Source organism: Papio anubis, chromosome X (assembly GCF_008728515.1).
Source record: "Papio anubis isolate 15944 chromosome X, Panubis1.0, whole genome shotgun sequence".
NCBI classification, from domain to species: domain Eukaryota; kingdom Metazoa; phylum Chordata; class Mammalia; order Primates; family Cercopithecidae; genus Papio; species Papio anubis.
Genome location: NC_044996.1, coordinates 39,004,098 through 39,028,938, shown reverse-complemented (window position 1 = coordinate 39,028,938; position 24,841 = coordinate 39,004,098). Strand labels below are relative to the sequence as shown.

Genomic DNA, 24,841 nt, shown 5'->3' with positions numbered 1-24,841 from the left:
TATTCCACAGGGCTGATCTTGAGTCTGTACAATGATACCTTAATTCCTGTCCTCAGGCATTCACCCAAAAAAACATCCCTCTGAAAAGCTTAACAGGTAACTTATCAGCCTCGTGTATTTGTATATACCTAGCATCTACTCCTATATCTGGTCTTTTTTTTTTTTTTTTTTTTTAATGGATAAATGAAGGCCTCTTTCCACTTTGCAAATCAGTTCATGAGGTGATATTCTTGGAAATTCCCAGGCCTACACATCTTCACCTGTGAATCATTACTTTGGGGTTGAAATGTCTTCTCCCAATATCCCCTTTCCCTTTAACAATATCCTTAATCACTTCACCTCGGGCTCTTTATCCTAGAGAAAACAATTTCTTTACCGGGTAAGTTTCCGTTCTAAATACAAAAAGAATAATGGCATCAGTACATTTAAATTGTAATGACATATATTGAAGAATATAGTCTAGAGGTCCCGATTTTTGTTTTTATATCTAGAGTCTTCTACCTCTGGTTATCCTTTGCTCTTTCTCTCTTCCACCCTCATTAGAAATGTACAACTTTGGCTGGGTGCAGTGGCTCATGCCTGTAACCCCAGCACTTTGGGAGGCCGAGGTGGGCAGATCACCTGAGGTTGGGAGTTCGAGACCAGCCTGACCAACATGAAGAAACCCTGTCTTTACTAAAAATATAAAATTAGCTGGGTGTGGTGGCGCATGCCTGTAATTCCAGTTTCTCAGGAGGCTGAGGCAGGAGAATCGCTTGAACCTAGGAGGCAGAAGTCGCGGTTAGCCGAGATCTCACCATTACACTCCAGCCTGGGGGCAAGGAGAGTGAAACTCCGTCTCAAAAAAAAAAAAAAAAGAAATGTACGACTTTTACATATTTAATTACTGGTTTAATTCTCCAATAAACGCACAAAATAAATAAATAATGTAATTTTAGTTAACATTCCAGTTCTGGTTGCAAAAATAATTTCACTACAGGCAGATGGGCAGCACTGTCAAAGTTACATAATAACGGCCAACATCTGAGTTTTTGCTCAGGGCCAGACATTGTTCCAAGTATTATACATGTACTATCCCTATTTAATACATAAAACAACGCACCAAAAGTTTAAATGCTATCACTATTCTACTGCCAACTATGGGACGCACCTCCTACGTTTTCTTCCTTAAGAGGAGACGTCCTCTGTCTTCTCGAGAAAGATTAGAGTTCCCTCTGTAGTGTCCAGTTCTGGTGATTTGAAGATTCTCCTCATATTTTCTTTTTCTTCTTAAATCTCATTCATTCATGGAATTCTTTCTTTCTTTCTTTCTTTCTTTCTTTCTTTCTTTCTTTCTTTCTTTCTTTTTTTTTTCTTTTCTTTTCTTTCTCTCTTTCTTTCTTTTTTCTTTCTTTTTCTTTTTCTTTCTTTTTCTTCCTTCCTTCTTTCTCTCTTCTTCCTTCCTTCCCTCCCTCCTTCCTTCCTTCTCTCTCTTTCCTTTCTTTTTATCTTTCTTTTCTTTCTTCTTTCTCTTTCTTTCTTTCTTTCTTCCTTCCTTTCTTCTTTCCTTCCTTCCTTCTTTCCTTCCTTCCTTCCCTCCCACCCTCCTTCCTTCTTTCCTTCTTCCTTCCTTCCTTCTCTCTCTTTCCTTTCTTCTTTTCTTTTCTCCTTTCCTTTCCTTTCCTTTCTCTTTCTTTCTTTCTTCCTTTCCTTTCCCTTTCCCTTTCCTTTCTTTCTGTTGACAGAGTTTCACTATGTTGCCCAGGCTGGTCGTGAGCTCCTGGGCTACAGCAATCTACCCACCTCAGCTTCACAAAGTGCTGAGAATACAAGCATGAGCCACCATGCCCAGACTTGGAAACTTTCAGTGATTTTTATATCGTCTACTAATGTGCCAATTCCTAGAGAGCTAAGTTCTCAGGCCTTACTTCATGGACTTTTCCCTCAAAGCCTGTATGTCTATCCCAAGAGCCTTTTAACTGGATTCAATGATGGTGGTGAAGGAAACAATTATAACAAGTATTATAATAGCTAACTTTAAGTGAACACTTACTCTGTCCATTTATCTTATTCAATCAACACAACCAACGTATAAGTATTTTTCCCGCTTTACAGCTGAGGGAAATTGAGGTATACAATTTTACCTCATTTTAGGGCCACAAAAGGCTAATATCCATCCTCACATCACTGGTATTAAAGGTACCATTCTCCCAGCTAGCCAGAGTGCTATTTCTGCCACCGACTTACGAAAATGTTGAACATACTGTGTTCCTGAAAAACTACAACAACAGCAACAACAACAACAAATGTTGATTCTTGCTTGATGTCTTGATATGGCTCTAGAGACACAGAGTAACCTAACTAAGGAAATAGTCTTTTGTATATTTAAGGGTAATTTCTCCAAGCCTTACCATAATACTAATAGTTAATAGTTATTGGACACTTATTAGTACTGTACATGGTCCTAACTGATACACACTGTTTTAGAACTATAGCTTTACTCAAAATAATTTTATTTCAGTTCAGTTGAGACTCTATTAATACCTGCCTACGACAGTTTGAAGGCCCAGATTGTAATGCCTCTGCTGTCTTGCGATTAGAAGTGGAATTAAGGAGAAATGGGAGGGGTCACGATATATCTTCAAAGACTTGAACGATTTTCATGCTCATATACTTCCAAAGATAAAAGCAAGAAAAATGGTAAAAGATACACAAAGAATCAGCTTAGGGTTCAATAAAAGCTCTGTCTTTCAAAGAGAGGACACCACCAGCCATCACTAGTCGTTATGCAAGGAATTTATGCCTGGTATAAGAGCTTGAACTAGATTTTTTTCTTTTTTCTTTTTTTTTTTTTTTTTTTGAGGCGGAGTCTCGCTCTGTCGCCCAGGCTGGAGTGCAGTGGCCGGATCTCAGCTCACTGCAAGCTCTGCCTCCCGGGTTCCCGCCATTCTCCTGCCTCAGCCTCCCGAGTAGCTGGGACTACAGGCGCCGCCACCACGCCCGGCTAATTTTTTGTGTTTTTAGTAGAGACGGGGTTTCGCCGTGTTAGCCAGGATGGTCTCGATCTCCTGACCTCATGATCCGCCCGTCTCGGCCTCCCAAAGTGCTGGGATTACAGGCTTGAGCCACCGCGCCCGGCCTATTTTTTTTCGAGGTCATCTTTTATGTCTTAAGATTCTATAATTAAGATACCTAGTTATGCCACTTTGAACAAGTTACTCAAAATCTGAAAGTATCATTATGAAGGTAGTTTAGTGCTTTTGTCAATGATAGGGAGATGAAAATAAGAATTTCTATTTCATACAATAGTGTTAATTTCATATGTGCTTCTATGTTCCTATGATCTTTATAATCAGTTTGGTTAGTCTCAGCAAGAGATCATAGATGAAAAACCTACTCATTAATTATACATTATTTTAATACTCAGAAGACCTTTTACCCTTGTTGTCATCTAAGTGAACATAAAAGAAACTTTGCTTAGAATGAATGGACTATATACCCATAATCCTCACTCTTAAGCATTATGCAATGAATAAGAATAGCCTACTTAGCCTTTATCTTAAAGGGCAGTAACTCAATCTTGAAAGGTGTCTTTCATATGCTGAATAGAATATATTACAACTACGGATCTTAATTGTTCATGTTTTTCTGTATGTACTCCTAATAGAGTGCTTGAACTGTATAGTAAAAGGATCATTGGACTAATCATTAAAAGTTAATTTCTTTCTTTTCCTTTTTAGTCAAATTTCCATATTCCTTGTGTGCTGAAGTTTGTTTTGTGTTGCAAATAAAACCTATCAAAAATCTAAAATCTTTGCTATCTAGTTGTTCTGCATTCAAAATATAGTAAAGAAAAGATGCTTACTCAATGTTCACATAACATTAAGTCCCCAAATTAAACTTAATGAAGTAAGTTTTCCCGTGACCCAATGCCATTGTTTCTTTTAAAGGAAGAACATCAACAAGACAAGTTTGAATGAGATTGATTTTCTAATGGAGTTCTTTTCACTGAGAAATATTTAGTAACACAGATATTGGAGATAGAATTTTTATTTTCATCCTGTTTATTTCTATTTTTATTCTGTAGTAACATGTTAAGGGATATATAAGAGTTTCTATGGGAGCATGTACAATTGCAAATTAGCCAAGCCACTGAAGATTTTATATTGTTGTTTTTTATGTGATTGTAAGATCATGATAAATGTGGATTTTTAAAATCCTATTTAGAACCCTATTTAGAATAAAGAAGAAAGAGAATTCTGAGTTAGTACTTAGAGTACACGTGGGAGAATTAGATCAGGCTGTCTTCTGCAGAGTAAGAGGTTTCCTTATTCTAGATCAAATTCGTTCTTTGAATCCAAAAGCCTGCACTGGCTAAGAAAAAACCCATTTTCTCCTCAAAATTCTGTAGAACAAAACTTTCAAGGGAAATTAATTTAGAGGCATTTGATATTTATTAAGCACTTATTCATTTTCTATTTTCCTTTAACCCCATCTTATACCCCATATTTTACTTTAACCCCATCTTAGCTTAATAGCTCCTTTATATTGATAGGGAGGAAAAAGTTTCTGGATTTACTATTTTAAGAGCAAGTACAAAGGACAAAGCTGACTATGTTCTATTAAACTAATAGCTGAAACTATTATGTATTTAATTTTGTACGAAAATATATTCAAAGTAGAAGGTATATAAAATATATATAATGGCATATATAAATTAAATATATATAACAATATATAAAATAAATAAATGAAATGTGTAATGAAAAGTAAATTCTCTGTTGTTTGAAGTGTTTCTTGTGATGGAAGAAAGTGAAGTCTCTAATTTTCAATTCCTCATAAACCTGATTATAAACTCTGTGTAAATTTCACCAGTGAGTGGCACATATAAACTGTTGTAATCAACCTCGGTGTTCTGTTGAAGGGCAATTGGAGTAAAAAATAAAGATAACAAATTATTTCCACTAAACATTATAGTATAATTTTGTTACTACTAAAAAGGAAATTGTTCAATAGAAAATTATATAAAGGCTAAACATTAATAAGCTAATCATATACATATTTAAATTTGATAGTTTATAGCCTTTAGCATTAATTCTGGCTAAGAAATACTCTATTTTAACTAAGTCTTTTTGATCAAATGACTCAAGTAATGTTATATTAGTATTTTGATTTTGGTAAGTCACTGATTATCTCTACAAACTAGATTCTCTTTTATAAATGACTTTTATTGTGTATCTATCTTGATAAGTATTTTAACCTACAATATCTCACTTAGCATCTACTTCACAGGTATTTGTGAATATTAAAAGCTGAATGTGAAAATATTTAGTAAATTTTAACTTTCTATACAATTTTAAAGTTATTATTATTTTTAGTATGACATTTAACCAAACCCCTATTTACTAGCAAAAATATATTATTCATATAAAAATGTAAATTATGTATTTTCACGTGTACCAAAACAAATGTTCTGGAAGTAGCGTATTGGTTCAAATATAATGTAATATAATACAACATAACATAAATATATATTTTCTCAGTTTAAATACAACAGAGTAAGGTAAGCTTCTTATTTAAGTGGAATACGAAAATTAAGTGGCCACTTCCCCAAACTTATTTCATTGAAAAATATTAAGGCAATTTTTGAAGGCCAGTGTTTCATAAATAAACCTTTTAGCATGTATTACTATGACAAATTACTCAATTGGCTTTCACTGTGGGTTATTCACATAAAGGTCTCACTTTCAGTGAGTCATAATATTGTTTACACACAATTTGTAAGCTCTATTTAATTACTTATGTAAATGACTAAACAAAAGACGGCAACTGTAGTGAATTGAAGACTGTACTTAATTCTGTTGTAAACTATTCTAACAATGTAATTAAGAGCTGTCCAATTTATACTTTGAAGTAAACAAAAGATCTTACGAGAGATTGCAAGTGCCATCATATGATGCTTCGGATTGCAAGTGCCATCATATGATGCTTCGGATTGCAAGTGCCATCATATAACGCTTCTAGCCTTACCTCATGTTCCCTTGCAGTTTTCTTCAGACTTGTGTTAAAACTATTTGGAAAAAAAAAAAAAAAGCAGTTAATTTAACTGTACACAAAGGTGATAGTTAATAAGAAAAATAAAAGTACAAATAAAGAAAAAAGTAGTGAAACAGCAAAGTTAAACCTAGACTCACCTTACTTTCTTACCTATTGCTATTATTTATTCAATGACTACTAGAGCAAAGCTGTGGCCTTGAGGAAATGATTTTACGCTATGAATACACTAACAATAACAAAAATAAGGCCAATAATAGATATAGGTACAGTATATTGGGTTCCAGCTAGATGCCAAGCAGTTAAGCATAACAACATAAGTAAGGTAGTTATTATTATTCATTAAATTCCTTTTTGGATTTTTTTCACTATGTTTTTATTTTATGTTATTTACTTAAAAATAGTATTAGTGTTTGCTCTGGGGCTTACAATATTCCTTTTTATTCCTTTTTAAAATTGAGATATATATCTTATACCATAAAATTCACCCTTTAAAGTGTACAATTCAGTGATTTTTAGCATATTCACAATGTTAGGCAACCATCAACTTTAATTACAGTAAAATTTCATTATCCAATTTTCAGCCACTCCATATATAATATATATCTTAATTTGAAACAATCTTGTTAAGATTAACATTAAACTTCAATACTATGTAGACATATTGCTCCAATATACTTCCATTTCCTCCCCTTTCTTTGTGATATCATTGTCATGCAAATTATATTTTGATGCATTATAATGCATCAAAATATTTGTGTGATTTTTTTTCATGGATTTGTCTTTTAAACCATTTGGAAAGAGAAAACAGTTTTCATTCATGTGGATTCAAGTTACCATCTATCTTTTCATTTCAGTTGAAAGATTCCCTTTGGTAGATATAGGTTAGGTATGGGGACTACAAATTCTATCTATTTTTTTATTTGGAAATGTCTTTCTCTTTCATTTTTTTAAGGGATAGTTTTACTGGGAATAGAATTCTTGGTAGACAATATTTTCCTATCAGCCCTTCAAATATGTCATCCCAATGCTTTCTGGCTCTCACACCTTCTGATGAAGTCAACTGTTAGTTTTATTTGGGTCCCTTTGTATATGTTGAGTCATTTATGTCTTGCTTTTTCCAGAATTTGCTCTTTGTCATTGCCTTTCAACTCTTTGACTATGAAGTATCTAGGTGTGTATCCCTGAGTTTATACTAATTGGTGTTCATTGAGCTTTTTGATGTGTAAATTAGTGTTTTCTATCAAATTTGGGAAAATTTTAGCCATTGTTTTTTTAAATATATTTTCTGTATCTTTCTATCCTGTCCTTCTGAACTCCCATTATGCATAATTTGATGGTGTTTCACAGGCCTTTGAGGCTCTGTTCATTTTCCTTTATTCTCTCTGTTCTTCAGATGGGATAATCTCTTTTGACTTATCTTCAAGTTTATTGTTTCTTTCTTCAGCCTTCTGAAATGTTCTATTAAGCCTATTTAATGAATTTACCATTTCAGTTATTGTACTTTTCAACTTCTGAATTCTTGTTCTTTTAAATATTAAATTAATTTGTATCTCTTTACTGATTTTCTCTATTTAGTGAGCATTATCATCATAGTTTTCTTTAATTCTTTAAAGATAGTCTTCTTTAGTTCTTTAAACATATTTATATAGCTGATTTAAACTCCTTGTCTGATATGTCCAACATCTAGGCCCCCTCTCTACACTTTTCATTGACTTATTTAATTCCTGCCTATATGCCATACTTTCCTGTTTCTTTTCTCCTTTTTTTCTTTCTTTCTTTCTTTCTTTCTTTCTTTCTTTCTTTCTTTCTTTTTTTTTTTTTTGAGATAGGGTCTCACTCTGTTGCACAGGCTCGAGTGCAGTGGTGTGACCTCAGCTCACTGCAACCTCCGCCTCCCAGATTCAAGTGATTCTCATGCCTCAGCCTCCCAAGCAGCTGAGATTACACGTGCATGCCACAACACCCGGCTATTGTTTGTATTTTTAGAAGAGACAGGGTTTCATTATTTTTAGTAGAGACAGGGTTTCACAGGGCTTGTATTTTTAGTAGAGACAGGGTCAGACTGGTCTCGAACTCCAGACCTCAAGAGATTCACCCACCTTGGCCTCCCAAAGTGTTAGGATTACAGGCTTGAACCACCATGCCTGGCATATTTTCCGTTTCTTTGCATGTCTTGAAATTTCTGGTTGAAACTCGGACATTTTAAATAATATATTGTAGTGACTTTGAAATCAGGTCTACCCCAACCTGTAGTGTTTATTGTTGTTTATGAGATTTTGTCCTCATTGCTGCTTGCTTCAGTTACTTTCCTAGAATACTTCTATAGATTCTGTATTCCTTGCAATATGTGGCTGCTATTTTCTCTGATAGCATTTTTCTTTGATATTTGCTTTTATTTTTAATCCTTACTTCTTAAGAGTTGCCCCTGAATCAGCATTGTTTGTAGTCAGCCAATGATTGTTCAGAATATTCTATTAAATGCTTTGAGCCAGTATTTCTTCCACCCTGTTCCAAGGAGATTTTTGTGGGAGGTCGCACCTTCAAATGTCAGAGAATTTACAAGTCAATATTAGCTTTTACTTCCTGCTTGAGTCCAGCATCAAAGGTAGCTAGAGATGAGTTGTTTGTGTCCTCTCTGAGTTTTCTTGGGCATGTGTACAGACATACACACTCGTGCAGCCTTTTAGATTTCCTGAAATATGTTGGAGCACTTTAGAGTCCCTTGTGTTGGTCCTTTTCCCATTACTGATGTATTCCTTTTAAATTTTTAGCCAGTTTCTTGTTTGTTACAACTGAGCTCACAGGCTTAGGCAACAGCAATGTTATTAAATCCACCTCATGTTATTGTTTTCAAAACTCTGGAGACAAGGCTTTTTCCGAAGAACTAAACTCAGAGTCAGGACAAATAGCCCAATCATCTGTGAATAATGTGTTTCAAAGGAATTATTGTAAATATTGCCGAAATATTGAAAGTGTTCTAAGGATGGGGCTTTACATGAAGCTCCAAAACAAATCAGTCCCCACTCTACTGGCTGGTTACTGTGCTCTGTTACTGTGGTGAGAGGGGAATGAAGGTAGCCCAAAGTTAAAACAACATAGATCCCACTGTTTTAACTGATGTTCAGTAGACTGTTTTTAAATGGATATGTTTTAAGCCAAATCTGTACCTTTGGTTAATTTTCAGGATTCTAAAACAGTTGATTTTTGTAGTTTTGCAAGTATTTTTATAGCTTTTGCGAGAGAAAGAATTCACCAAGGTTGTCATTCTGGACGTTCTGTTCTTTTAAGTACTTCTTTATACACCTTGAATTATAATGACATTTTAAACATAACACCATAAAGTGATTTTACTGCATAAAGTTAAAATGATTACTTCGTATCATCTACTACCTAATCTGTATTCACTTTTAATAATTGGCTCAAATTAGAATATAAATGAGTTGCTTTATTTAAATTAGTTTTCAAGCAAGGTTCACATTTTGCATTTGTTTTTTATGAAACTAGATTTTTGTGTGTGTGTCGTGGTGGGGCGGGCGGCGGGGGGGGGGGGGGGGCTTGATTCTGACCTTTAGGAGAGGAAACATTTTTCAGAGGGAGGCAAAAAGTGAAAGAAGTACTTTAATTATCGGGGAGACTTGTACACGTGTATGGGATCAAGGGAAATCACTATAGATTTTGGCTTAAGAAACAGCCCTACTCATGTCTTGTCCAACAAAGGCTAGTAATTCCAGGTTAGCCTAAGGCCCAAGACATGAAGCAAAAGCCGAAACTGGGAAAAGAATAAATTTAGAAAGGGGCAAGGTCAATGAGGAGAATTGGTAGGGATATAAAATTATTAGGCAAATCATCAATAATGTAACTTGGATTTACTTTGGGATACCAGACTCTTGGCGGATTACTCTTTCTTGTGAACTATTTCACCATTCTGCATTTTTACATTTTCCTTCTGTTGGTTAATACTAAGGGATGGTAAAGTATTGAAGGCCTAGGTTCAATTTCCAGCTTTTCCAGTAACTGTGTGATCTAGGTTCAGCCACTTGGCTTCTTTGAGCCTCCTTTGATTTGTGAAATGAGAGGACTGTGTTAGATGTCTCTAAATTTGATTTTGTCTCCAAAGTATGATTATTCTAAGGCCTTTCTTAAGCAGGTATATGCAATAAGTAAAAATTGTTTTCAGTAACTGAGCTTAACATTTTTACTTTCCTTACCCTGAAAATCAGGTGCACAAGAACTTCTTTCCCCCTTTCCCATTATAACTTGTTTTATGGAAAGAATCTTAAATCAGAATGAAAAACTGGTAAACACAATATTAGTAAGATGGAAATATTAGCCTTTCTCCCCACTCAAATCTCAAAATAAAGCAATAGTACTGCAACAAGGTATACTTCATTTTTGTAGTAAGAGCCAGTTTCATAAGTGAAACTCTATGAAAAAATAGCTCTGTGTGAATTACAGCAAACTAACGTATTGTGATTGGGAATAGCCGAATACATTTCATGTGTCATTTTTCCAAAAGTTAAATTTTAAAGTAATCTTGGTTGAATTAGAATACAGACTCTTAAATAATCTAAAAATAGACAATTTTTCAGATACCATGGGATCATACCTTTTATCAAGAATAACAGTTATGTTTATCAGTGCACTTTGGGATACTGAGCAGATATTTTGGAGATCATTTATGCTCAACAATATGATGCATTTATTCCAAAAATTGCAATTGCATATTTTTTGTATTACATATTTTACTTAGCAAATAAGACTACTGCAACCACAGAATCTATTCAGGAACTAGAATTAAACAAGTTCCTTTAGAAACTGATTAAATAAACCACATAATTTCCAAAATGCCTTTCACTTTGTGCACTTAGCTTTGGTTTCTAAACCCCTTCTGAAGCAGACATCTAAATGAAATTAAAACCTTTATTTTACCCAGAGGCTTCCCATCCCATCCCACCCTGTGTCCAAACTCCATCATCTTTAACACTTTAAGCAGTTATTATGAACCCAGAAGCCACTAGGATAGAGATGTTCTAACAATGATCAAGGAAAACAAAAATCATTGTTAAACTATTATAACCCATGTATCAAACCACAATCAATATAAAGACACTTATTGAGTATCTGCTGTTTGCCAGCACTGAACAAAACACAGTGGGATGTCATAATATATAGTTCCAATCCCTGCTTATGAGGGAGTTTATAATATAATTATGTTATGCATATGTGTGTTTGTGTGTGTTGGTGGGAGGCAGAAATTTATATATATATGAAAAAGAACAACATGAGGTTATGTGCTAGTGATGGAATGCATTGAGTAAATAATAGGTGGTTAAGAAGTTCAGAGGAGGTACATGTCTCCCTAGTCAATTGGTAAGAATAGGGCTTACAATGGTACAATTTAAATTACTATAATAAAGTAGATGGGATATTTTCCCAGCTCCCAAATTACCACGTAGATGATTGTTTTCATACTTACTATATACAGTCATAATGCCAAGCCAACTTTGAAGGGAAATAGAGAAACCCAATTTTACTGTAGTTATACCTTCAGGATTGCATTTTGCTACTAATAATTTATTAAAAATGCAAGTGCTTAGATCTCTGTAACTTTTAGAGATATATTCTTAACACAGTGTTAAATTATATATTTTTGTGCCAATGTTAAGTAGTTTTATTTAAGACGTTGCATTTTCCACTTACAATACAGTGCTTATAAAGTGCAATGTTATTTCCCTCCCCTGTGCACATGTTGCATATTCAAGTATTGAGAATTCCCAGTAACCTACTACAGCAGGTGAACTTTTAAAAACTGCCACAGAATTTGCTACAGATTTAGGTCCTTCAATGTTTTAAATGTGTGGAACAATGCTACATCTATATTTATGTTAGATTAATCAACCTCTTCACTGGTGGGCCTTGAGGAAGCACCACCAGAGGGAGGAGCTCCACCACCAGGGAATCCCCCAGGCATTCCTCCTGGCATGCCTCCTGCACTCTGGTACTGCTTGGTAATGATGGGATTGCAGACTTTCTCCAGCTCTTTCTGCTGATGTTCAAATTCTTCCTTCTTGGCAGCCTGACTTTTATCCAGCCAGTTGATAACTTCATTACACTTGTCCAGAATGTTCTGTTTGTCCTCATCATTAATTTTACCTTGAAGCTTCTCATCTTTGACAGTTGCTTTCATGCGGAATGCATAGGACTCAAGTGAATTCTTGGATGACACCTCCTATCTTCAGTTTTGTATTTCTCAGCTTACTGGACCATACATTCAATGTCTTCCTTGCTCAAAGGACCCTTGTCATTAGTGATAGTAATCTTGTTCTCTTTTCCTATACACTTGTCCACGGCAGAGAGACTGAGGATGCCGTTGGCATCAATGTCAAAAGTGAATTCAATCAGAGGAACACCATGGTGTGCAGAAGGTATGCCTGTGAGTTCAAACTTGTCAAGCAGGTTGTCATTCTTGGTCATAGCACACTCACCTTCATAAACCTGAATCAGCACACCAGGCTGGTTGTCACAATAGATAGGCTGTCAGAAGGTCTGTGTCTGCTTGGTAGGAATGGTAGTACTGTGCTTGATGAGGACAATCATGACTCCACCAGCAGTTTCAATACCAAAGGAAAGAGGGTTGACATCCAAGAGCAGCAAATCTTGAACATTTTTTAGTTTTGTCTCCAGATAGGATGGCTGCCTGGACAGCTGCACCATAAGCAACAGCTTCATCAAGGGTGAGGCTCTTATTCAGTTGTTTTCTGTTGAAGACATCTTGGAGAAGCTTCTGAATCTTGGGGATATGAGTAGAACCATTAATAAGGACAATGTCATGAATCTGTGACTTGTGTAGTTTGGCATCTTGAATGGCTTTTTCTACAGGGCCCAGGGTGCCATGGAACAGGTCAGCATTCAATTCTTCAAATCAGGCACAGGCAATGGATGTACAGAAGTCGATTCATTCATAGAGAGAATCGATCTCAATACTGACCTGGGTGCTGGAAGAGAGAGTATGCTTAGCATGTTCACAAGCAGTACAGAGGCGTCTTACAGCTCTCTTCTTCTCACTGATATCTTTCTTATGCTTGCGCTTGAACTCAACAATAAAATGACTGACAATTCAGTTGTCAAAGTCTTCTCCACCCAAGTCGGTGTCTCCAGCTGTAAATTTGACTTCAAAGATTCCATCCTCAATAGTGAGGATTGACACATCAAAAGTGCCACCTCCCAGGTCAAAGATAAGCACGTTTCTTTCAGCTCCAACCTTTTTGTCTAAGTCGTAAGCAATATCAGCAGCAATTGGCTCATTGATAATTCTAAGTACATTGAGACCAGCAATAGTTCCAACATCTTTGGTAGCCTGATGCTGAGAGTCATTAAAGTAAGCTAGCACTGTGACCACAGCATTGGTAACAGTCTTCCCAAAGTAGGTTTCTGCAATTTCCTTCATCTTTGTCAGAACCATAGAGGACACCTCCTCTGGATAGAAGCTTTGGTCTCTCCCTTGTATTCTACTTGGACCTTGGGCCTGTCAGCATCTTTCACCATCATGAAGGACCAATGCTTCATATCAGACTAGACAACAGCATCATCAAATCTGCATCCAATCAGATGTTTGACATCAAAAACCATGTTGGTGGGGTTCATTGCAGCTTGATTCTTTGTGGCATCACCGATCAATCATTCAGTGTTCGTAAAGGTGACATAACTTGGAGTGGTTCAGTTTCCCTGATCATTGGCAATTATCTCTACTTTTCCATGCTGGAAAACACCCACACAAGAGTATGCGGTGTCAAGATCAATACCAACTGCAGGTCCCTTCGACATGGTTGCTGGCGTGTAGGGCCAACTCTGACTACAAAGAAAGACACAGAAACCTCCAGAACTGCAAGCGCGTTCAATGAGCTATATTTACTTCTTGAAGGGGAAAATAGATGTAGTTTAAAATTTCATAGCGAATACTATGGAACAAAAAAATGATGTCAAAAACATTATGATAAAAACTCACTGACATGCTGACAAACATTATTACCTCAACTATCATCTGCTGAATTAAAACATAGCACCAAAGCGTAAGTAAAATAAAAATGAATATAATGACAAATAAATGTGCTAATGCCCTTACAAGGGCTCCCTGTAGTACTTAATTATAATTAAGAAGTATTGTGATTAGGTACTAAAAAGTTGATCTGTTTCCATACTTTTTCTGAAGATTTTCCTGATTGCCCTTTTCTGCATTTATATTTCATCTACTTCTAGTTCAGTTAGTTTTATATTTATGTTCTAAGACATGCTTTACTCTGAACAATCCATAAGGTCTTAGAGGAAAATGACCTTTGAAGGCACTTTCTGGGATAATGTGTCAACATTTCAGGCTACCAAGTATTTGTTGAATGCCCACTCTGTGTTAGGCATTGCACTTGGCATTAGGAATACAGAGGTGTGTACCAGGGCCCTAGCCTCCAAGAAAATGTTTCAGTTTTAGAAATACATTTAAATAATTTTAAAAGGTTATATAGTGTAGAATTTCCTAACTTAGCGTGACTAGATAAAATATCTAACTTTCAACATCAGCTTTGAATAACTTGTGGAGAGTTTTCTATTGGTATTTATTTATTGAGACAGAGTTTTGCTCTGTCACCCAGGCTGGAGTGTAGTGGCACGATCTTGGCTCGCTGCAACCTCTGCCTCTTGGGTTCAAGTGATTCCCCTGCTTCAGCCTCCCGAGTAGCTGGAATTGCAGGTGTGCACCGCCATGACCGGCTAATTTTTGTATTTTCAGTAGAGACAAGGTTTCCCCATGTTGGCCAGGCTGGTGTCAAACTCCTGACCTCAGGTGATCCGCCTGACTCGACCTCCCAAAGTGCTAGGATTATGGGGTAAAGAGGTTTTTAAATTAGTACTGTCCAAATTCAGTGACTGACTAATGATAGCTAATGGAAAGCTGAAATGTTCAGTTCCAACCAAAATCCTGAGGCAAGTAGTAGTTTTGTTACATTCCTTAAGAGACAGAATGAATTCCTGTAGAAATGCATAACGCCTATATTTACATAACAGAAAATGTTTGGCAGAAAATAAAGTGCTGCTCCTACTTGTCGGTAGTGCTGTCATTGTACAAATTAGTATCTTTCTTTTTCAGAAGAAATTTTTTAAATAAGGAAAGTAGAATGTGTTGTAGGTGCCATGTCACTTCATCTGTCAATAAACATAAAATACCATTAACTCAATGGTATTTTCCGAAGTGTTGTAGTGAAGTAGAATTTGAGTTTTGGTATCACATGAACATAGGTTTAAATCCCTATAGTCTCACCTTTTAAATGACCTCTTATTTCTAAATAAACATTTTCTCACCCACATTAACAGGGAAATAGCATGGTATTGAGGGCTAGAGGTTACGTTCATAAAGTATCTGGGTCTTAGTAGATGTGATATTTGAATTATTAACAAAATTATTCTTAGGAATTGATTTTATTAGAGCATTATTTTAGAAGTCCTGAATAAAAGTGATCCGGCAAAGTATATTTTAGTTCACATGGTAGAAACTTATGAGAATCTGTGCTAGTTGAGTGGTAATATAGTAGGATGAGATCAAGCAATGAGGGAAAAAAGGAGAAAATCAGCGTTTAAAAAAAAAAAAAAAAACCAGGCAAAAACTGCAATATCTCAAGTCAACTTACAAATGGAAGTGCCTTCCAGCCCACAGTACAGTATTGGATTCGTGTTTTTGTATGCTACATATACATCTTAGTGAAGACAGAAATGATCATACACAGTTCATTTCCCATTTTTCATGTAAAAAAAAGTTTACATCTGCCATTATATTATAGAAACAGAGCTATCTAGATAAAGCCTCATTTGTAAGAAATAATGACTCACCTTCAGGACACAGATGGAGGGCTGTGCTATTGCGCCAGGAAAATTTGCTCTTCCAAGTCAGCAATAGAAAACATTAAGTTCCTGGCTAGTAGTCCAGTTCCCATCTTGATTCTCTTTACTATCTTTTTGGACTCTTCATAAACAAAAGAAATGGAGAATAAATATGTACAGGGCCAAGTGATTAAACAGAATTAAAAGTTATGTATACATATTTTATGTCCTTAATTGTAGACTGACTAGCCTCCCCAAGATTCCATTTTAGAAGATATTTGGCAAAACATCAAATTGCCTCTTGGTGCAGTATCATTTTTTAATTGTTTTTAATTGTCTAGACCTGGATTTACCTCAGTACAGTAGATATCAGGATAGTGGAAGTGCAGGCAGTTAGAAGTATGTCATTTTGTGGGGAGGCTGCGGCTGATATCTTAAATATTTGACATATTCATAATATTTTTTGAATATATCTCTGAACAACCTTGTAAAGTGAATAAAACAGGCAATTTTCTCAAATTTTAGACAGGAAAACTAAATTTCGAAGTTACAGATAGTATGTGGCAGAAAGGGTAGTAAAATAAGCCTTCTTTCACCCTTACCTACAACCATTAGAACCACAGAATATGTTTTCTCTTGTGTCTTTCAGGGTGTACCTATTAACAGTACTGATGGTTTGCATATAGGTTGGTGCAAAAGTCATTGCAGTTTTTGCAATTACTTTTAATGTCAAAAGCCGCATCTCTAATGCAGCTTTTTATTCTAAGTAAAAATCCTTCCAACTCAAATAGGTTAACTCTTTCACATGGACATTAGGGCCTTGAGCACATCAGGCTCACATTGCCACTACTCTGGAAGGCCACAGGGATATTTTCATAGTCAGATATTAGCAGCTATCTCAAATAACAAGCCTATACTTGGATTACAAAATCTCTTCAGCTTAGACTCTTGTTATCTTTTGTTGCATGTCAATTTATTTGTAGGAGGATTGGAGACATTCGGTACAAAAAGATACTTTGTAAGTTTATGAATGAATTCTGCTCTATGTAAGACGATAGACTAGATTTTTGGAGGTAACACTATAAAACAAGTATATTGGATGTATATGTATATGCCTGTGTGTGTGCATATGTATATATGTCTGTATATACTGTCAGCCTTTTGCATCTGGAAATTCAACCAACCATAGATAAACAATATTTTAAAAACAACAAAAGTAACAAAACAATCGTAAAAATGATACATATAAAAACAATACAGTATAACAAGCATTCACATAAGATTTACATTGTATTAGGTAATATAAGTAATCTAGAGATGATTTAAAGTATACAAGAGGATGTGCACTCTTTCTCCCACTTTGGAATGCAGTGGCGTGATCATAACCCACTGCAGCCTTGATATCCTGGGCTCAAGTAATCCTCCTGCCCCAGCCTCTTGAGTAGCTGGGACCAGGAGTGTACACCACCACACCCAGTTACTTTTTAAATTTTTTGTAGAGACGGTATCTCGCTATGTTGCCCAGGCTGGTCTTAAACTCCTGAGCTGAAGTGATCCTCCCACCTGAGCCTCCGAAAATGCTGAGATTACGTGAGCCACCACATCCCAGTCAACCCCGTCTGGAAAAAAAAAAAAAGTAACATACAGTGAGAAGTAACCTAATGTCTAATTGGGATTGAATGGAACAGAGAAAGAGATTGGATTAAAGACAGTATTTGGAAATAATATAGTTAGAATTTTCTGGAGATAATGAAAGACATCAAAGATTTAAGAAGACCAATGATTACCCAAGCAAAACAGATAAAAATAAATCTACACCTAGATATGTCACAGTGGAACAGCAGATAACCAAAGACAAAATTAAATCACAAAAGCAGTCTGAGAAAAATGCATATTACTCAAAGGGAACTATTAAACTAATAGCTGACTTCTCCAAAAAAAAAAAAAAAACAAAAAAAACAAAGCCAAAATAATATATTCAATATGCTAAATGAAAATAACTGCCGCCGGGCGCGGTGGCTCAAGCCTGTAATCCCAGCACTTTGGGAGGCCGAGACGGGCGGATCACGAGGTCAGGAGATCGAGACCATCCTGGCTAACACGGTGAAACCCCGTCTCTACTAAAAATACAAGAAAATTAGCCGGGCGAGGTGGTGGGCGCCTGTAGTCCCAGCTACTTGGGAGGCTGAGGCAGGAGAATGGCGTGAACCCGGGGGGGCGGAGCTTGCAGTGAGCCGAGATGGCGCCACTGCACTCCAGCCTGGGGCACAGAGCAAGACTCCGTCTCAAAAAAAAAAAAAAAAAAAAAAAAGAAAAATAACTGCCAAGTTAAAATTCTGTATACAGTAAAAGTTTCATGCAAGCATGGGTGTAAAATAAATACATTTTCAGATGAAAACAGAGGAACTTTCTAACCAGTAATTCCTGTTTTAGGAATCTGAAAAGGAAGTATTTCAGTAAAAAAGAAAGTGAATCTAAATAGAAGGTCTGAGGAGCAAAAAAGAATGAAGGACCAAGGAAATGATGAATGTGTGAATAATTCTAATGAAATACTGACTTATAAAACAAAATTAATAATATTTTGGGTGGGCATGGTGGCTCACGTCTGAAATCCCAACACTTTGGGAGGCCAAAGTGGGAGGAATGCCTTAGCCCAAGAGTTTGAGACCAGCCTGGGCAACATAGGAAGACCCTGTCTCCACAAAAAAATTAAAGATTAGCTGGGCATGGTGATGCACGCCTGTGGTCCCAACTACTTGGAAAGCTGAGGTGGGAGGATTGCTTAAGCCCATGAGATCAAGACTGTAGTGAGTTGTAATTGCACCACCACATTCCATTCTGGGTGACAGAGTGAGACCCTGTCTTAAAAAAAAAAAAAAAAGTGTCAAAATAGTGTCTTAAGTGAGTAAATTTTTTAAGAAGATAAAATACAAGGCAAGAATAACATAATTCAAAGTTGAATTTAAATATTCTAAATTCATTGTATTGCCCAAGAAAAAAGATACTGATTAGCTTCAGACTTCATGAAACACACACACACACACACACACATTAATTTAATTTATAAAATAACCAGTAAAAGAAAAGGAAAAATGTGTACAACTTTGAAAGAGAGGCAGACAGAAAAACGGAGGTGTTAAAAAATGATTAATATAAAAAGGGCAAGAAAGGAAAGGAAACAAAAAATTAACAGAATAAGTAGACTGCATTAAATGACATAGTAGCTATAAACCCAATGATATCAGTATTTACATTAAATGTAAATGGTCTAAAATTTCAGGAAAAAATCTTCAGATTGGGTTAAAATATCCAAAAAAAACCATAATAACAAGACAAAATGAAACAAGACAAAATAAAAATGAAATCTAAATCTACACCATCTATTAAAAATACATTTAAAGCATAGTATACAGAAATTTTGACATTAAAAAGACAGCAAAATATACCATATAATTAATAACTGAAAGAAAGACAGTATAGCTACTGAAATAGATAAAATAGCTAAGAGAGTAAAAGAACATTACTGGAGACATAGCTGTTAACTTCATAGTTATACAAAGATCTATTCATGAGGAAGATATAGCAATTTGAAACATGTATTTATGCAATAACATGGTGACCAAATATATAAAGTAAAAACTGACAGGAATATGAAAACAAATAGATAATTTCACTAATTGACAGAATAAGCTGGAAAAAAATCTAAGTTTATAAAATATTTGAAAAACATGACGGACAAAATTGAAATGACTATATGATATTCTGCACCCAAATGCAGAATACAAATTATTTTCATGCATACAGGGAAAATTGACAAAAGTTGACTACTTACTAGGCCATTGAGAAAGTTTTAATAAAGTTAGTGAAATTTAATTCATACAAACACTGTTCTCTGACCGTAACATATAAGCTAAAAATCATGTATAAAATGATAACTAGAAAATTAGCAAGTATTTGGAAATTACTAAACATTTTGAAATAACTAAACATTTTGAAATAATCCATGAATCAAAAATCATATTGAAAATCAGAAAAATTTTAAAAACTGAACTATAACAAAATACTAGATATCAAAACTTGCCAGATGAATCTAAAGCAGTATTCAAAACAAAATTAACAGACTTAAATGCATACATTATCAAAAATAAGGCTGAAAATGAATGTCCAATCTTATATAAAGCATTACAAAGAAATGAAAGCAAAATGCCATTCCCAATGTTATGAATGTGGAATAACCTTGATATTAGTGAGAAAAAAATACAAGAGTAGTTCAGTTATCAACACAGATGCAAAAAGTCCTTAAAATATTAGAAAATTGGTCTCAAAAAGAATTAGAAAATTGAAGGAATCAACTTATGAAGAGAAAAATACATTATGACCACATTAGGTTTATCTTAGGAATGCAAAGTTGGTTTAACATTAGAAAATCAATTCGTATATTTACAGCTTTAACAGATTAGATTTGCAGATTGATATGGAGAGCATGGACTTTTCCATAAGTGGCTCTGGAAACACAGGGTATCAATATGGAAAAAAATCAGGCCACTCCCTCATACTATACCCCAAATAAATGAGAGTTGCATTATAAACCTAAATATAAAGTACAAAATTATGAGGATTTCAGAAAATGATATAGGAGAATATTTCCATGATCTTGCAGTAAATGAAGGATTTCAGAAAGCAGCAATTTAAAAAAGCAGTAAATCTGACTACATTAAAATACAGAACTTTGGTTCATCAGAAAACACCCTGCAGTGAATTTTTATGGAAATTATACTTCAATAAAAGGTGGGGAAAATCCAAAAACTGTATGACACCTGGCAGGGTCAAAAAATAAGCCACAGAGGTGGCAAACATATTTGTAATACAAAATACAAGTACCCAGAATAAGATTAGTAACCAGAGCATATAAAAAAATTGATGAATTAATAAGAAAAGAGCAAACAATGAAATTTGAGAAAAGGACAAAAGATTTCAAGAGGCACTTCACAAAAGAAATGCAAATGGCCAATAAATATTTGTAAAGATGCTCAAACATAGTAATCAGGGAAATTAAAATTGTAATTAAATGCCAGTTAATAGTCACCAGATTGGCAAAAATTAAAAGTGTGATAATACTTATGCTGGCAGGCATATGGAGCCATAGGAACTCTCATATACTTCTGGTGGAAACGTAAATTGATACAAACTATATTAAAAAGCAATTTAGCATTACATAGCAGTACAAAAGTGTGAACCCTATGATCCAGAAATTCCATTATTAGGTATATAACCTACAGAAAGGGTTACACCTGAGCACCGAGATCCATATAAAAGAATTATTTGTAGCAGTATTGCTAGTAATTATCCCAAACTGAAACAACTGCATTGTAAAAACAACAACAAAAAGGATACTGAAATTGATGCCTTTAGTAATACAATCAATTATTACGCAGGTGAAGAAGCTGAGGCGCAAAGAAGTGAAACTGTTTACCCCAAATCACAAAAATTAAGTGGCAGAGGTGGGGTTTGCCTCCAAGTAATCTAACACTAAATCTTTAGCTATTATATTATACTCTGCTGCCTCTCATGAATTTGTTGCGGGTGGAAAGGAATTAAATTAGGTTGAGGTATATGAAATTGATATTTTTGCAGTTTAGGGAGTTGAATATTAGCAATTTCATATGACTCAGCCTAATAGTTTAAAAGTTCTGAGCCCAATTGGCCTGAAATCACGTAGTCCGGTGTAACAGTCTGCTTCTCCCTAGGGGTCTCAGTTTCTTTTTTTTTTTTTTCTTTTGAGACGGAGTCTCGCTGTGTCACCCAGGCTGGAGTGCAGTGGCGCGATCTCGGCTCACTGCAAGCTCCGCCTCCCGGGATTCCCGCCATTCTCCTGCCTCAGCCTCCCGAGTAGCTGGGACTACAGGCGCCCGCCACCGCGCCCGGCTAGTTTTATTGTATTTTTTTAGTACAGACGGGGTTTCATCGTGTTAGCCAGGATGGTCTCGATATCCTGACCTCGTGATCTGCCTGTCTCGGCCTCCCAAAGTGCTGGGATTACAGGCTTGAGCCACCGCGCCCGGCCAGGTCTCAGTTTCTAAGTTGTGTTTTATCAGTTAAAAAAAGGTGGGATTTTTGGGGTTTTTTTGTTTTGTTTTGGGGTTGTTTTGTTTTTTGTTTTTTGTTTTTTTTTTTTGCTTTTTTCCCCTAAAAGCCATCATTGCTAAAGTATTCTGGTTGATTCTTTCTCCTGGTTTTCATTTTGTTAAGTGGCTGTGGCACAAAACACAGGCAACTGAAGTGAAAGCAATTACAATTTTCTACATGTGCCAAGAAATATAGTCTTTGGCATACATTTGTACTAGTCACCCACTTTTGGGCAACAGAGAGACTTTCCAAATTCAAAGACCCAGACGAATCTTTTTCTGGACCACATTATATCCTGAATAAGAGGGAACCATCTGTCCTTGGGCCTGGTTTCCCAGAGGACTCTATACAACACAAATCCACCAATAAAATTGAAAGAGCCTTCCAAAATGTTATAGAAGCCAATCGTTGTAGTACACATTGCATCAGTTTGCATGTAATAACAGATTGCATCAATTTGCATGCAGAAAAATATCTACCAGAACTGTATTTTAAGGTTTTAAGAAAGCAGTAGAACACAGAGGAGTATGAAAAGCAGGTCATGAAAAATTGGGTTCCAGAAAATATTTATGATTTCACAAGTCAGAAATCTGTTGAGTATGGAAAAAACGAACTGAAAGTTTATAAATGCTTGAGAGACCTCATCCTGAATACAGGAGATTGAATTAAATAGCTTAGGAAAGGAAAAATATAAACTAGCCTTCAGTTTTGTTCTAAATGGTTCTAATGGTTGAAAGCCAGGATTTTCTTTTCATGCAGAAATAAAGGCATCAAAGCTAAATTAGAAATCCTCAAAATATTCCCTGGAATAATGGGGAAATTAATTTTTCAATACATTTTGAGTTTAGATAAGGGTTTGAAGAATGAGAAAATCCTGTTAAAGTTCAGGGATAAGTCCTGTATCTTTTTACCCAATAGCATTAATTAAACTAAGAGAAAACTAAGTAATTTCCTGTTCCTACCCCCGCATTTCCTCTCTTCTATCTCCGGAACAACTACAGATTTTGACTAACCATATACACTTTGGATTCTAATAACATTTTTACCCTTCATGAGTTCAGCAGTATTGATTTTTTTTTTTTTTTTTTGATACGGAGTTTCATCCTTGTTGCCCAGGCTGGAATGCAATGGCACCTTCTCGGCTCACTGCAACCTCTGCTTCCCTGGTTCAGGCAATTCTCCTGTCTCAGCCTCCCAAGTAGCTGGGAATAGAGGTGCCCACCACCTGCCCAGCTAAATTTTTTGTATTTTTAGTAGAGATGGGGTTTCACCATGTTGGCCAGGCTGGTCTTGAACTCCTGACCTCAGGTTATCCACCTGCCTCAGCCTCCCAAAGTGATGGAATTGCAGGGGTGAGCCACCGCGCCTGGCCCCATGAGTATGGATTCTAATAACATTTTTACCCTTAATGAATAAAATCTTCCCAATTCAGATGAAAAGATGTATAGATACAAGCAAAGGCAGGGACTTTTTTTTTCAGACAGGGTCTTGCTCTGTTGTCCAAGGTGAAGTGCTATGGCATAATCATGGCTCACTTCAGCCTCAATTTCCCAGGGCTCAAGTGATCCTCCCACCTCAGCCTCCCAGGTAGCTGGGACTACAGCTATATGCCACATGCCCAGCTAATTTTTGTATTTTTTGTAGAGATGGGATTTTGCCATGTTGCTCAGCTGGTCTCAAACTCATGGGGTCAAGCAATCTACCTGTGTCAGCCTCCCAAATTGTTGGGATTACAGGCATGAGGCACCACGCCCATTGGGATATTTTTGGAAAATATTGTCAATATATCTCATATTCAAGTTTTCATCTTCCTACTTTAACTTATGTTTGGCATGAAAAGACTTTATTAATGTCAGTCTTTTCAACGTAAACTGAAAGAACTATTAGAAAAATTACAGTTCTCAGGAAAGCTGAGACCTCCCTTAGTGACATTATCTCAAGAAGGAAATTATTTGCTTCACACTTTAGGCGCAGGGATAATTCTATAGGAAAGAATTTGCAACAGTTTAATTACCCTTTTGTGATAATTTAAAAAGAAGAGTACTTGAGATTTCAGCTGTGCCACAGAATGCCAAATATTTTACTGTAGGTCTTGTTTTGTTACTATGTAAGAGATTTAAGATTAATGTTTTATCATACTTTACACGTACAAGTAACGGAATATCCTCGTGCTTCTCTCTGACTGCAGTCGTATACCCTACAAAATATTGAGGCAGATATTCCCAGACCTTCAATTTCTCATTGGAAATTAAGCTTTTGAACATGTATACATATGTAACAAACCTGCACGTTGTGCACATGTACCCTAGAACTTAAAGTATAATAATTTAAAAAAGAAAGAAAGTGTCATTAATTCTTTCTCAGTTGATTCCTGCAAGGAGGCTAATCTGTTTCAGGCCTTTCTCAGAAAGAAAGAAAATAATTAACTAATTAACAGTAATTAGAAGTGATCTTAATTGCTAAGATTTTTTAAAAAATGCTAACAACCTCTAAAAATTAAAAAAAATCATCAGAAGTTCTTTAGTTTAATTAGTTCCCACTTTTAAATTTGTAACTAATTTTGTGACCGTAGAGGTCACAAAAGGAAATATTGCTAGCGTACCCACAACTAAGGTCAATATTGATAAGAAGGATAAGAAGTTTGTGTCTTATCCAAGGACTCTCATAAACTCATGATTCCTCATCTTTACAACGGGGATGATCATAGTATGTGCCTCACTCGATATGAGGACTAAGGCACCTTAGGTATGGGATATAAGGAATCGTGTATGAGGACAATGCACCTGTAACAGTGCCTGGCACATAGTAAGCAACA

At 35.7% G+C, this 24,841-nt stretch overlaps 1 protein-coding gene and 1 pseudogene across 2 annotated transcripts in view; one reads left to right on the top strand and one right to left on the bottom strand.

Moving 5' to 3' along the window:
* HTR2C (5-hydroxytryptamine receptor 2C) overlaps window positions 1-24,841 on the top strand; it is a 179,792-nt gene that overhangs the window by 29,741 nt on the left and 125,210 nt on the right. The gene's annotated exons all lie outside the window — the stretch shown is intronic.
* Window positions 11,517-13,860, bottom strand: LOC101014296 (annotated as a pseudogene).